Source organism: Pinus tabuliformis, chromosome Q, assembly GCF_031772625.1.
Source record: "Pinus tabuliformis cultivar Carrire ecotype Pingquan chromosome Q, CPIR1, whole genome shotgun sequence".
NCBI lineage: Eukaryota > Viridiplantae > Streptophyta > Pinopsida > Pinales > Pinaceae > Pinus > Pinus tabuliformis.
In genome coordinates, this window is record NC_142296.1 from 73141823 (window position 1) to 73154550 (window position 12728).

The following is a 12728-nucleotide window of genomic DNA, read 5'->3' on the forward strand; positions in this document are numbered from 1 at the left end:
ACACAGAGGTGTATGGTCTCTTTACACCTTTATTAGAGGCCTCATGCTCCTCCTAAGATACACTTCTAGAAATTTGTTGCCTCTCTTCCAGCTGCCTCTTACATTCATGACCTTCATCACAAATCAGACCAAACCAACTTCTGCTCTACCTGTACATACCTTTATAATTTCCCATGGGCTGGGAAATATCTTAACAGACTAAATCTATTTAGAAATATGTGCAAAACTACCTAACATCCTATCTAAGCACATGCTACATTTACAAAAGGCCCACATGGCCATAAGACCAGTGATCCAAGATCTTTTACTTACAGATGCATGAGAATTACATGAAATGGAGCTTATTAACCATGGAAATTAAAAGCACATAAAACAATGTAGAAATAACATGATAAGCAAGAAACCATGACATAAATATTTGATTATGGAGTTTGTTCAATTTGGACTACGTCTCTGGGCCCTACTCAATAGTGGGGAGACCTTCTTTCATTAAGTGGCATAAAAGAGATAAAATTACAAGTAGCATTCATTTACAATCCTTATACCTCCAAGATGGAAGATGGATGAAGAATGGAGAGCCCAACTTCAGAAACAGATAGTACCACCGAAATCCTAGCGAAAATTGTACAAAAACACCTATCCAAACACCCAATTCGAATAATCGAACTTTTTGTACCTTCTTAGAACCTCCCTACTACTCAAGGTGAGGTCTTGGCTTGCTGCAAGGTCAGGTTACCATTGTACTCACTGATCTTATGAATTATTGTGTCGGTATTTCCTTTTTACAATGTAGATAGTCCTTTATATAACATAGTGGCTAATCTCCTCAATTCCGGGGCAGTTCTAAACAAAAACAAATTTTAGCAGGTGAGTTTGCTTTAAGATAGAGGTTCTTAGGTCCCATATAGTATGCAGAAACAAACATTTCAAACATCACAAAACTTCCTTAACCACGCATTTTAACATAATGGATTTTACTATTGGAATTTCCCATCGGTGTTTCCAATTGGCGGACAGACCCAAGGCCTTACAACAAGTGCCTTGCGATCACCATTGACCCAATGGGCCATTAAACACAATATCTAATATATCAGGTCTAGAAGTTCACATCGCAAATCGGAATTGGCGGGAACCAAGGTTGGTACAATATGCAAATGCTTCCCATTTTTGAACTGCGATTGCAATATCACAAATCGCAACCTGATTCTGCGATTGCGATATATCGCATCACAACCTAGATTTCTCTAGGGGCTGATTTTTTAACCTTTCCCTTTTGCAATGTGCAATTGCGATATCACAAATTGCAACATGACTTTGCAATTGCAATATATCGCATCGCAACCTCGCTTGCTCTGGGGCTGATTTTCTTTAAGTCACAGCCTCTTCCTTTTGTGATATGCAGGACCAATGGTGGCCTGCCACTTGGTGCTTTCGGATTCGTTGAGGGTTTTTACACGTCACTTCCTCCTACCACCTGTCTAATTCAAACTTGATATTTGACTTGCTCTAACTTCTTCATATGAACTTGGATATGAGTGTCATTTGCATTGTTGGAATCAGGATGACAAGCACTTGGATTCAATGCTAAGTTTTATATAGTTTATTCCACCTTTATTTTTGAGCCTTCTTACCACACCACTAGTACTTTTTAGAGATCCACCTAGGTCAATCCTCCCCACTAAGAGTTTTGAACCGCCAAAATCCCTTTCAGTCAATTGGAAAGTGAGGAAATTTATCCCTCACTTTTTTCTTCTCCATCCACTGCGCTTTACTCGGATGCATTCCTTTGAAGCCCAAATGAATGTACTCCACATATCCCCGTCATTAATTTTTGGTTTTCCTATCGAGTATGAGATCTTTGGGAAACTTGTATAGATACTTTGGTGCAACATCGTCCACTATAGGAATTTGTGCAACCTCTCCAGTATCCATAATCAATGGAGGTTCATAAAGCTTCAGGTGTTCAACATTCCTATTGAGTACACTTACAATCATAAATAAACCATACATGACTCAAACAACCCCACACTTTCCACGATTTTATAACACACACTCTCTTTGGTCAAGTTTTACATGATAGAAATAAATACCCAAATTAGTCATAAAAGGCCTAAAAAACATCATCATTCTAGTTTCAAGCACTGGGAAACACATCATCACTTTTACATTTATTCACAATGCATTACTTATAAATGGTGGCCACAACAAGCTACTACATCTAAAAAAACCATATTTGACTTAATAAAGAAGACCGCCATGGGTGTGGTGGATTTGTTTGTTGAAAATTTTCACCCATTGGTTTCTTTATTGATGCTTTCTCGACATGGAGCATATGACATGTGGCTCCCTAGTGTCCCACCTTGTTATAGTGACTACAACGATTATTTCTCCTCCAAATGTTTTGGGTTGTCCTGGAGCGCTTTCCCCTAGTTTTCCTTTGATAAGTGTTCATAGAGCCCTCACTATCGCTGGAATGTGAGTAAGTGATCTCAACATCCATCATTGGTTGGTCACTAGTTATTTTGGAGCATGCCCCAACTTCCTTCCTAACATACCCAAGTCTTGCATGATGAGGCAATTCCTCTACTTTAATGGGGTTTATGATGCCTTTGCCATTAATGCCCTTCCCCTCATACCCCATTCTTGTTAACATTTTGGGGATGATACCTATAGTATGCTTTTCAAATGCAGCAAAATCATCATCAGGAAAGGTACATGAAATCAAACAATCACTTTTTACCTCAAGGTGGTTATGTTGTGGCTTTTCCAAGGCTTCTTCCTTGGCTTGCAACTAACATAGGAACCTTTGGTTCTGCTTTTCTTCTTCCCGTAGGGGTCTCCTTAGCTCAACATTCATGCTTTGGTTGATCTCTTCAAGGTCCTGAAGCCATGTCTCATTGGGTGTCCCTTTCATCTTTGGTACAATATCTATTGAAAACTTTATTTCATCACTCGAATCGGAACCCGAATCGACAGTTCCATCTACTACAATCCCAAGAGCTGCGATCTTCCTTTCGTCACTAGAATCTAACCCCAGTTGAATTGGTATACCTTTTGTAAATCCTGCAGTTGTGACCTTCTCATCTTCCTATGATTCAGACTCGTGATCTTGTTGCATGGTGGAAGTTGTCTTCTGCCTCTCCTTTTTGTCATTCCTCTTAGGTCTCAACTCAGGGTGTAGTTTCCAGCAATTCTCTTCGTCGTGTCCCTCTTTCTCACAATGTGTACAAGAGGGATTTGCCCCTATTCTCTTGGTTGTTACGGCTCTTCTTGGGTGGTCATTTTGTTCAAGCATCTCCCTAATTTCAAGATGCATGACCTTGACACTGGCCTCATTGATAGTAGAAGGCTCAAACAATAATAATGAATGCCTTAGGTAACTCTGTAAAGAACCAATATACTTAGTTACAATCTCTGGTGAATCTAATGGAATGCTCAAATTCAATGCTTATTTTCTAAATTCGTCAGTGAAGTTTTTCACATTTTCCCCTGGCCTTACCTTTGGTGTTTCCATTCCATTAATTCTTTTTGTTTAGATCACAAAGGGTAAAATTGGTTCATCCATGTAGAAACAAAATTTGACCATGAGGAGAGAAGGTTACCCACATTTTCTCTACCTTGCAATCTTCCCTCCCACCAAACGAGAGCGGTGCCACTCAGTCAAAGGGATGCCAACTAGATATTTGCCTCGTCTTCCTTGATATGTTAAATCCAGTAGTAGACCTCAATATTCCTAATCCAATTGTTCGTATTTTCTACATTACAGTCTCCAACATATGTAGGCAAGTCAAACTTTACATCTAGTTTAAGGAATGGTTTATTAGATGTATGTCTATGATGTGTGCGAAAATGACGAGAAGAAGAAGCGGAACTATCACTAGAATATGGAGAGGGAGGGGAATCTTCTCCACCACCTTCATGATTTTCTGATCTATTGTCATCGGCATCTTCTCATGCCCGAGTGCCTTCTCATACTCTAAAAACAACTTTCCCACTTTCTCTACCATACTATGGAATACCTTGCAGAAATTTTTTTACTCTTCCCAACGATCTTCTTCATTTTCCATGTTCCTTCTTCATTGTGCATGTCCTACTTCAGGATCAAAGGAATTAAGCTTTCCTTCACCTTTTCAGAGCTTGTTCCAGGTTATCATATACTCATGCAATTCACATCAAAAAAGACCTACTCTGATACCAAACTTGATCCAAGATCTTTTACTTATAGATGCATCAAAATTACATGAAACAAATCTTATTAACCATCGAACTTAAAAGCACATAAAACAATGCCGAAATAACATGATAAGCAAGAAACCATGACACAAATATTTGATTATGGAGTTCATCCAATTTGGACTATGTTTCCCGGCACTGCTCAAAAGTGGGGAGGACTTCTTTCATTAAGTGGCATAAAAGAGATAAGAGTACAAGAAACATTCATTTACAATCCTTGTACCTCCAAGTTGGAAGACGGATGAAGAATTGAGAGCCCAGCTTTAGAAACAGAGAGTACCACCGAAATCCTCACGATAAATCGTGCAAAAATGCTGCTCTGGACACCCAATTCAAATAATCGGGCTTTCTATACCTTCTTGGAACCTCCCTGCTGCTCAAGATGAGGTCCCAACCTACTACCAGGTTAGGTTACTATTGTATGCACTGATCTTCTAAATTACTATGCTAGTCTCTCCTTTTTCTGATGTGGATAGTCCTTTATATAAGCTGGTGGCTAATCTCCTCATTTCTTGAGCAGTTCTAAACAATCGACAAAGTTTAGCGGGTGGGTTTGTTTTAAGACATAGATTCTCGGGTCCCATATAGTATGTGGCAACAAACCTTTAAAATATGGAAAAAATTCCTTAACCACAAATTTTAAGTTGGTAACTTTTACTATCGGGGTTTCCCATTAGTGTTTCCCATCGACGAACAGACCCAATCCCTTACAGCAAGCATCTTGTGATAACCGTGTACTTGATAGGCCATTAAACACAATATATAATATATCGGGTTCAGAAGCTCACATTGCAAATCACAATCAGAGGGAACCAAGGTTGGTACAATATGCAACTGCTTCCCCTTTACGAACTACGATTGCCATATCACAAATCGCAACCTGATTCTGTAATTGCGATATATCGCATCACAACCTAGATTTCTCGAGGGGGGTGATTCTTCAACCTTTCCCTTTTGCGATGTGTGATTTCGATATCACAAATCACAACCTGACTATGCGATTGTGATATATCACATTGCAACCTGGCTTGCTTCGGGCCTGATTTTATTTAAGACGCGGCCTCTTCCTTCTACGATCTATGATATGTAGAACTAATGGTGGTTTGCCACTTGGAACTTCCCCATTTGCTGAGGGTTTTTCCACGTCACTTCCTCCTGCCACCTTTCCAAGTCAAACTTGATCTTTGACTTTCTCTAACTTTTTCATATGAACTCGAATTTGAGTGTTGTTTGCACTATTGGAATCAGGATGACAAGCACCTTCATCCGATGCTAATTTTATAGAGTTTCTCCCACCTTGAGTTTTGAGCCTTCTAACCATGCCATTGGTACCTTTTAGAGATCCACTTGGATGAACCAGCTCATAAAAAAAACTAACCCAAATTCTTCTAAAACCTAGACACTTGTGACTACATCAATTTGCCTTTTTTTTACAATTTACATTTGAGGGAAAACAAAATTCCCTTTAGAAATCTCATCATGAACCCCTTGGGGTCTAAACAAAAGAGTTTCATAGGGTTGATGCTCCTGCATTATTAGTGTCTAGGAGATTATGTATCTCATTGAAGATCTCCCATTTGACTTGATTGATTTATTCTTGGATTAGTTGAGTGATCAACTCCATGTAACATGCAAATGAACTCTTACTTGAAGTCTGAGCTCTTGAGTGATATCACTCCGAATAGTAGGAATCTCCTCTTCGAACATTGGGCCATTCCCTAGGAATGGCTAATAGCAAGAGGAGTGAGAGATTGAAAATAAATATCATGGAACTAAAGAGAGTGACTAGATCCCAATAACACCCTGAATCTCTGATCAAGCCTCCTAGTGGTTGAGCATGACAAAGCCATTTCTAGAGGAAAATTGAAACCAAGCAATAAATTGGTGTTCAAACTGCAAATCCAATAAATCCAGACATACATAAGCTTATACCAACCATTGGGCTTCAAAGGGGGCTCATCTGAAGGGCATCATTTCTCTTCCAGCATGGCTTGACCAATAGAGTGAAACCTTACGTGAACCGACACAAGGGTAAATTATAGAAGAATCAGAGTGCAATGCAACCATGTGCCTTCCTCAATATGGGAAAAGGAAACAACATGGTTGTGTTTTCCTTTCCTTCCAAAACATAGGGTTGGACATAGATATAGGCCATTGAAAAAGCCAGTAAGATGTACATGAGGAATGACACTAATGACTAAATATAGCCTATCAAGTGTCAGAGGAGACCTGGTAAGGTAAATATTGAAGTGAAATACCACTACCACCTAGATATAATTCTCTTCGCCTCGTTGTTTGCTAATATAACCTTATGCAACATGTAGAATCCCATTGAGTCAACCATTGATGGCCTATCATTAAATGTTGATGGATTGATAGGATTGCAGTGATTAGACTGGTGCATGGGAACTATACTATTACCCATATCATACCTCTGCAAATCTCCCAAAATGCTTGTTCACATAGGTTACTAATTATGGTAATGAATTTGGAGCAAGTCCGTAGGGTGGTGCCCTATGATAATTGTTGGCATATTATGCATGAATTAAATGATCTTCAAGGGAGGCATGTTGCAACGTCTCGCTAGCCTGTAAGGTGGTGGGGCAATGGACACACACTCCCCACCCTTTCCCCCCTACCCCCACCTCTTTTTACAACTTGAGTTACCCCATATAGGAATATCTAAAATAAACATTACAATCAATTGCATTTTTATATATCTAAAACCTTTTCATGAAATAAAAAAATATAAATATAAATCTTGATATTTTATTTAAATAATAAAAATTACCTAATTTAATTAATTATATTTTCTTCTCTGTTTAAATAATAAATAATAATAAACTATAAATACCAGATCATAAATAAAGATTATTATTGGTCTTCCCATTGGGAAACCAAACCAATAGCACAGATAGTGTCTTAATATTGTAAGTGTCCCTTTTCAAAAGTTTGGAGGACAAAAAGAAGACATAATCCATGAGTACGTAGATAGACATGAGATCAGAATTGTGAGAGCACTACTTGACCAAGTAATTGTGACTAATTTGAGACAAGAAGGAGCTACCCATTAATAGTTAAGACATAAAATCAAGCTTTGCAAAGACCTAGAAGTGTTGTGCAAAGAGCCACTGGTGAGGAGATCCACCACTAGATTGGCTTGGATGCAATGAGAACCAATGGAATAATGTCGGCCTTAAATTCACAATCTATGAGCTATGACTTAACCTAGAGGTGTATCCATGATGATGAGTAGCCACAAGACATGAAGGATCATGATGAGAGCATTTTGTCCACTAAGCATGTCAAGAAAAACCATTATGGGGCCCTACAAAAGCATAGCATTTACCTAAAGTAGATGTAAAGCATTGTCATCAATTGAAAGCTACCATTGAGATACCATCGTACACTCATCCAACCAATTGACATCACCTGCAAAGTAGTGAAACATGAGCCATAAAATCCATGCACGCAACAAGGAGAACTCCCTATGAGAACCATGAATTTCAATAAGCACAAAAAGGACGCTTTTATTTACCATGATTAACTATGCCGAGCTCTCCATATTGAGATTCCAATTCCAAAAGTGAGAGAGCCCCCACTAGGAACCATAAGTTTCAACAAGCACAAGAGGGAGACATGTAAATACCTCCATGAATAGACCTGAGCATACCATATAGAGATCCAAACTCCATCTTTGACAGAGCTAAGTATGCAGAATGGAGACCACACTAGACCTACAATATAGGATCCATTGGTGGACCATCATAGAGATACCTGTAAGATGAGGGACATTCAAAAATTCCTTCTCACCAAGAGGATACCAAGCATCTTTTATGAGGGATGCATCCTTACCATGAAGCGAAAAAGGCCAAGATAGTACCCACGATCCCCATACTCTCAAAGGAAGAGGAAAGGTGCAGAAGACGCCGACATTAATGTTTAAACTACATTGTTGTGAGTACCATTATAGGTTAATGAAAGGACCAACAAATTAATGAATGGAAATGTTCACAAATGTAGACATGGCGAGAGGAAGGTGCACACAATGCAGAGCATAAAGATGACCCTTCCTGATAGAATTCTTGGCTTGTAAATGCAATGAAGGAAGTATGCGGGTTGACCATGATGCTACCTATACACCACCTCCTTGAACACCCATCTGAATAATAATGAATCACCATGATTACTCTGTAAGTTACGGGGGAGAGCTAGTACCAAAATATGAGATGAGAGATTATGTCCATTGCAGTGAATTGAAGCCACTCATTCCAATCGGCTATGGGATTTATATGAGCCCGTGGTTTTAAAATCCAAGGGCAATCCACATGTTTAACCCAAGTGGCATGATTTATCACCCGCAATGGGGGAATAGTCTTGTTGAGCAATATAGATACAAGCTAACTCTAGTTGAGTAGGGACTTTTTAAGGCCATCTAAGGTCAAGAGTATGAATATCATAGTCAAGAGCATGATTTTCCAAGCAATCCATGAGCTTGTTACCAGTGTGGAAAATATGTGATAACATAGGAGTGGATATACTCTTAAGAAGGGTTCTTGCTTTAGGTATGTGTGATTATACGTGCCAACTTCTTGAGTAAAAAGTCTCCTTCGATAAGAAATTGATGATAGTTATGATGAAGAGAAATGGTGAGACCATGCTCCAGGGTCGAAAGCCCTACTTCATTTTTCGTGGTGAAGCCTAGCTTGCCCGCATACACATTCAGAATTTGTCTTTAGCCATTTCTGAAAGCCCCACCATAGCTGGCAGGTCTTGAGTTACCACATCAAGCCCCATCAAATTTAGGTTTGAAAAAGCTTAGGGGTGGAGGTGACCAAGAGAAAGGGCTAGAAGAATGAAATCTGATCCTAAGGAGGCACATGATATCTTGTTCAAGAGGAGGACAATCCCAGTCATGGGAGGAACAATGTGAGGTAGCTATGGTCTCCTAGAGCTGAGAAAGAATAAGGTGAAGAACAACTTCGATGGAGGATGACTAGTTTTTTAAGATTATGGAATTTCATTCTTTCCAGATGTTCCAAGTTATGAATTTAGCAATGACGAGACAAATGTGATTCAAGATAGGACTATGGAAAGGAGTATCTATTCAGTTTTCAAGAGAGGTTGAGATGTAGTTTGACACAATATTGGATCTTTGGAAGATGTTGGCTAACCATCCCCAAAGTGAAGAAGAGAAAGAAAAATTAAAAGCAAGAGATTGTAGTCTTCTACTTGAGTCGAGCATAGTTGTTTGATTGAAGGGCCCATGAAGCCTCTCTTTTGAAGCTTGTCCCATGTTAAATTCTTATTTTTCAAAAGAAATTAGAGAAACAAAGTTATTTTGGCTCAGTGCTTCATTTTCTAGATGTGTTTCCAAACATGAATGGGTTCTATCAGATGTACCTATGTGAGAATTGGATAAGCCTCTCTTAGATTGAAGTTCCTTGATGGTCCATAATGCCATCACAATACATTGTTGTCATCCTAGACCGAAATGTTTTGGGTGGCCAAGATTGGGGCCAACAACTCATCCTATTATGCATGTGATATTGCATATTCAAGAGAATGAATTTTCCAGGTGCACTAGGGAAATTTGGTTGCGAGAGGGGCCCAATAGTGGGAAGCTATCAATATCCCTCATTGATGGAAGTTGTCCCTCAACGATTGAGAGTTTACCAAAGATGAAAGCTTAGGCCATTGGTTCTAAGAATCCTCCTCGAGTAATGTTGTTAAGCTATTGCGCACTTCCCAGAAGCAGTGACCTCGAATTAGAACTTTTTTTTCCAAGCTATATTCCATATGTGAGATCCTTTATTGCTTTATGTCATTCTGACTAGCTGAGAGGAGTGATCACCCTACGCATATTTGTTGTTGCACTATTTGGAACCAAAAAAAATTTTAGGCACCACCACCAAGTTTCGGCACTTAAGGCCTTTCTCAATACCAAAGGGTCTCTTAGACCTATTCCTCCTACACTTTTGGGAAGGAAGAGCTTATCACAAGCTACTAAATCCCATTGTCTCTCTATTGATGCACCCGCCTATAGAAAATATCGTTGAAGATTGCAAACTTTGTTGAGAATTTATTTAGGAGATGCAAGGGTTAGGAGAAGATATATGGGCATAGATTGTAGGACAAATTTTAGAAGGGTAAATCGGCTTGCAAGATTGAGGGCTCTAAAATTCCAGCGAGATAATTTTTCTTCAATTTTCAGTAAAACCTCTTCCCATACATATTAACAAAGAGGATTGATGGTGTTATGGAACTAGCTCACAAAAAGATAGAAAATAGAGATAAACGCCTTAGAATTCAGCCTCTTCGAGGGGGAAACCTCATTTACATTATACAAATGAAGAATTCTTAGATGATACAAATGACATGACCTCCTTTCTATATATAGGAGCCTAATGGGTCATAATATAATCAGAGCCGACATAACAATAATAATGTAAGGGCACAATAACAACAATAGTGGGCTTCTATGGGGCACAATAATAACAATATGGGGACTAAATGGGCACAACAATATAATAAGGGGTTAAACTAGTAGTATAGGGACCTAACATGCCCCTCTCCTTCAAAAAGTGTTGTCCTCAACACTTGAGTAATTCCTGATGCTTCAGTATAAAATTATTGTCCTCCCATGTGCAATCTTTAGAAGGTAAGTTCTTCCACTTGATGAGATACTCTGAAATAGATCGATTTCGTAGATGTCAGGTTCTTGTTTCTATGACTGCTCCAAGCTCCAATATGATTTTTCCTTCCTTCTCAATTTCTGGCAATATTGTTTGAACTGGGTGTTATCACTCAGTGTTTTCTCAAGGTTAAAGAAAGAAATCACTGAGGTGACTACAATCCAATTTTGGAGATCAGGAAGTAGCCTTCCTGATGCTCAGAGAGGGCTCTCTCTTTAAAATTTAACTTTGTTTTAGTTAAGATGTTTTAGGCTAGCTATGATTGTTCAAGGGGTTTTGATTTGTATTTGAGATTTGGTGGTGGGATCTGCTTAGACAGATGGATAAATTGATGTCTTTTAGACCATTGGGCTATGGAGTCAACTAATAAGGAAGCAAAATTGGATTAACTCACTAAAGGGGATGTTCCAAGGGCAAGATAGCAAAGTGTATTTTAGATGTTTGAGACAGAGGGGTGAAAGGGTTTCACTCGGGGTGAGAAAGCAGTTAAGGGTTCCCAGACGCAGATAATGAATGATGAAGGCAAGGGTAATCGAAATCAAAGGGCAGTTAAGAATCCTTTAGTCTAGATTATTTATGAAATCAATTTAAACTAAAGAGTAATTAAGAATTATTTAATTTAAATTACAGAGGAAAACATTTAAATGCTTAACTGTTAAAATAGAGTGTGATTTAAACCAATTCTAAAAAATATTTCTAGTTATAGAATTTAGATTGAAATACATATAAGATTGTGAACAAATTTGAGAAATTGACAAAGACACATGAAAATACTTGTTTGATATTCGCTCAACACATGAATCCTTGGAACAGTCTGATCTTTATTAACTAATCCAGCTTGCTAACTCATCAATTGATACAATAACCTTCTGGTTGTTCTCGATCAAAAAGTATATAGAAATGTCTAATAGAGTCCACACAAAATACTTCAAATGAAGAAGTATTTATACAAATTCTAAACTGAAATATCTTGAAAAAATATCAAGATTGGTTTTACAAATATCTCAAACTGTTTTACATTAATAGAACTTAAATAAAGGACACTCAAAACTAATGAATCTATTTGGCACTATATTTATGGATTTATGGTGAGAAAGAAGAGAAATTTGAATTTGATAGCAACTCTTAATTGATGATGAGGCTTCCAAGTCACTAACTAAGTCCTTCCTTTGTTCATTCTGCCCGAGAAATTACGCAAAATTAGGGTCCAGTGATACCTTTGTATATCTCAATCTGATGTAGATATGTAAAAAGGAAAATAGTTTATTTTATATAAGTATGTTATTGAGATAAACCTCTTTCCATTTCCTAAAATTCAGCTCCATCTATGCACAACATTCTCTGCAAAAAGATGTCAAAAACAAGATTTTGCAGAGTCTAAAAACTAGGCTGTGAAGATATGCATTTATCTCCCTTTTTGTAATACTTGTGTAAAAAGTGAGATAGTTTTTTGTATACTGGCCTTTTAGGAACACACACCTCCTCCAGTTTCTCAAAATTCATCTTGGATTGACCATAATAGTTTTTGAAAATGCAAAATTATGAGTTAAATAGGAAATTTCTAGAAAATCTACCATTCCTGCTCTGATTTTATCTTTTAACCTTTTCTTTTAACTGTTTTTACCTTTACTTTGGATATACTCCATTGTTGCTGGTGAAAGTGTTTTCATATATGTTTAACCCTTACTACCTCCATGTTTACTTTTACTGTTTACCTTGACTACTCTTTTTTTTCATTTATCTTCACTTTGATTTTTCAATCTGATACACTTTTACTTTGATGACCTGTCAATATCCTTT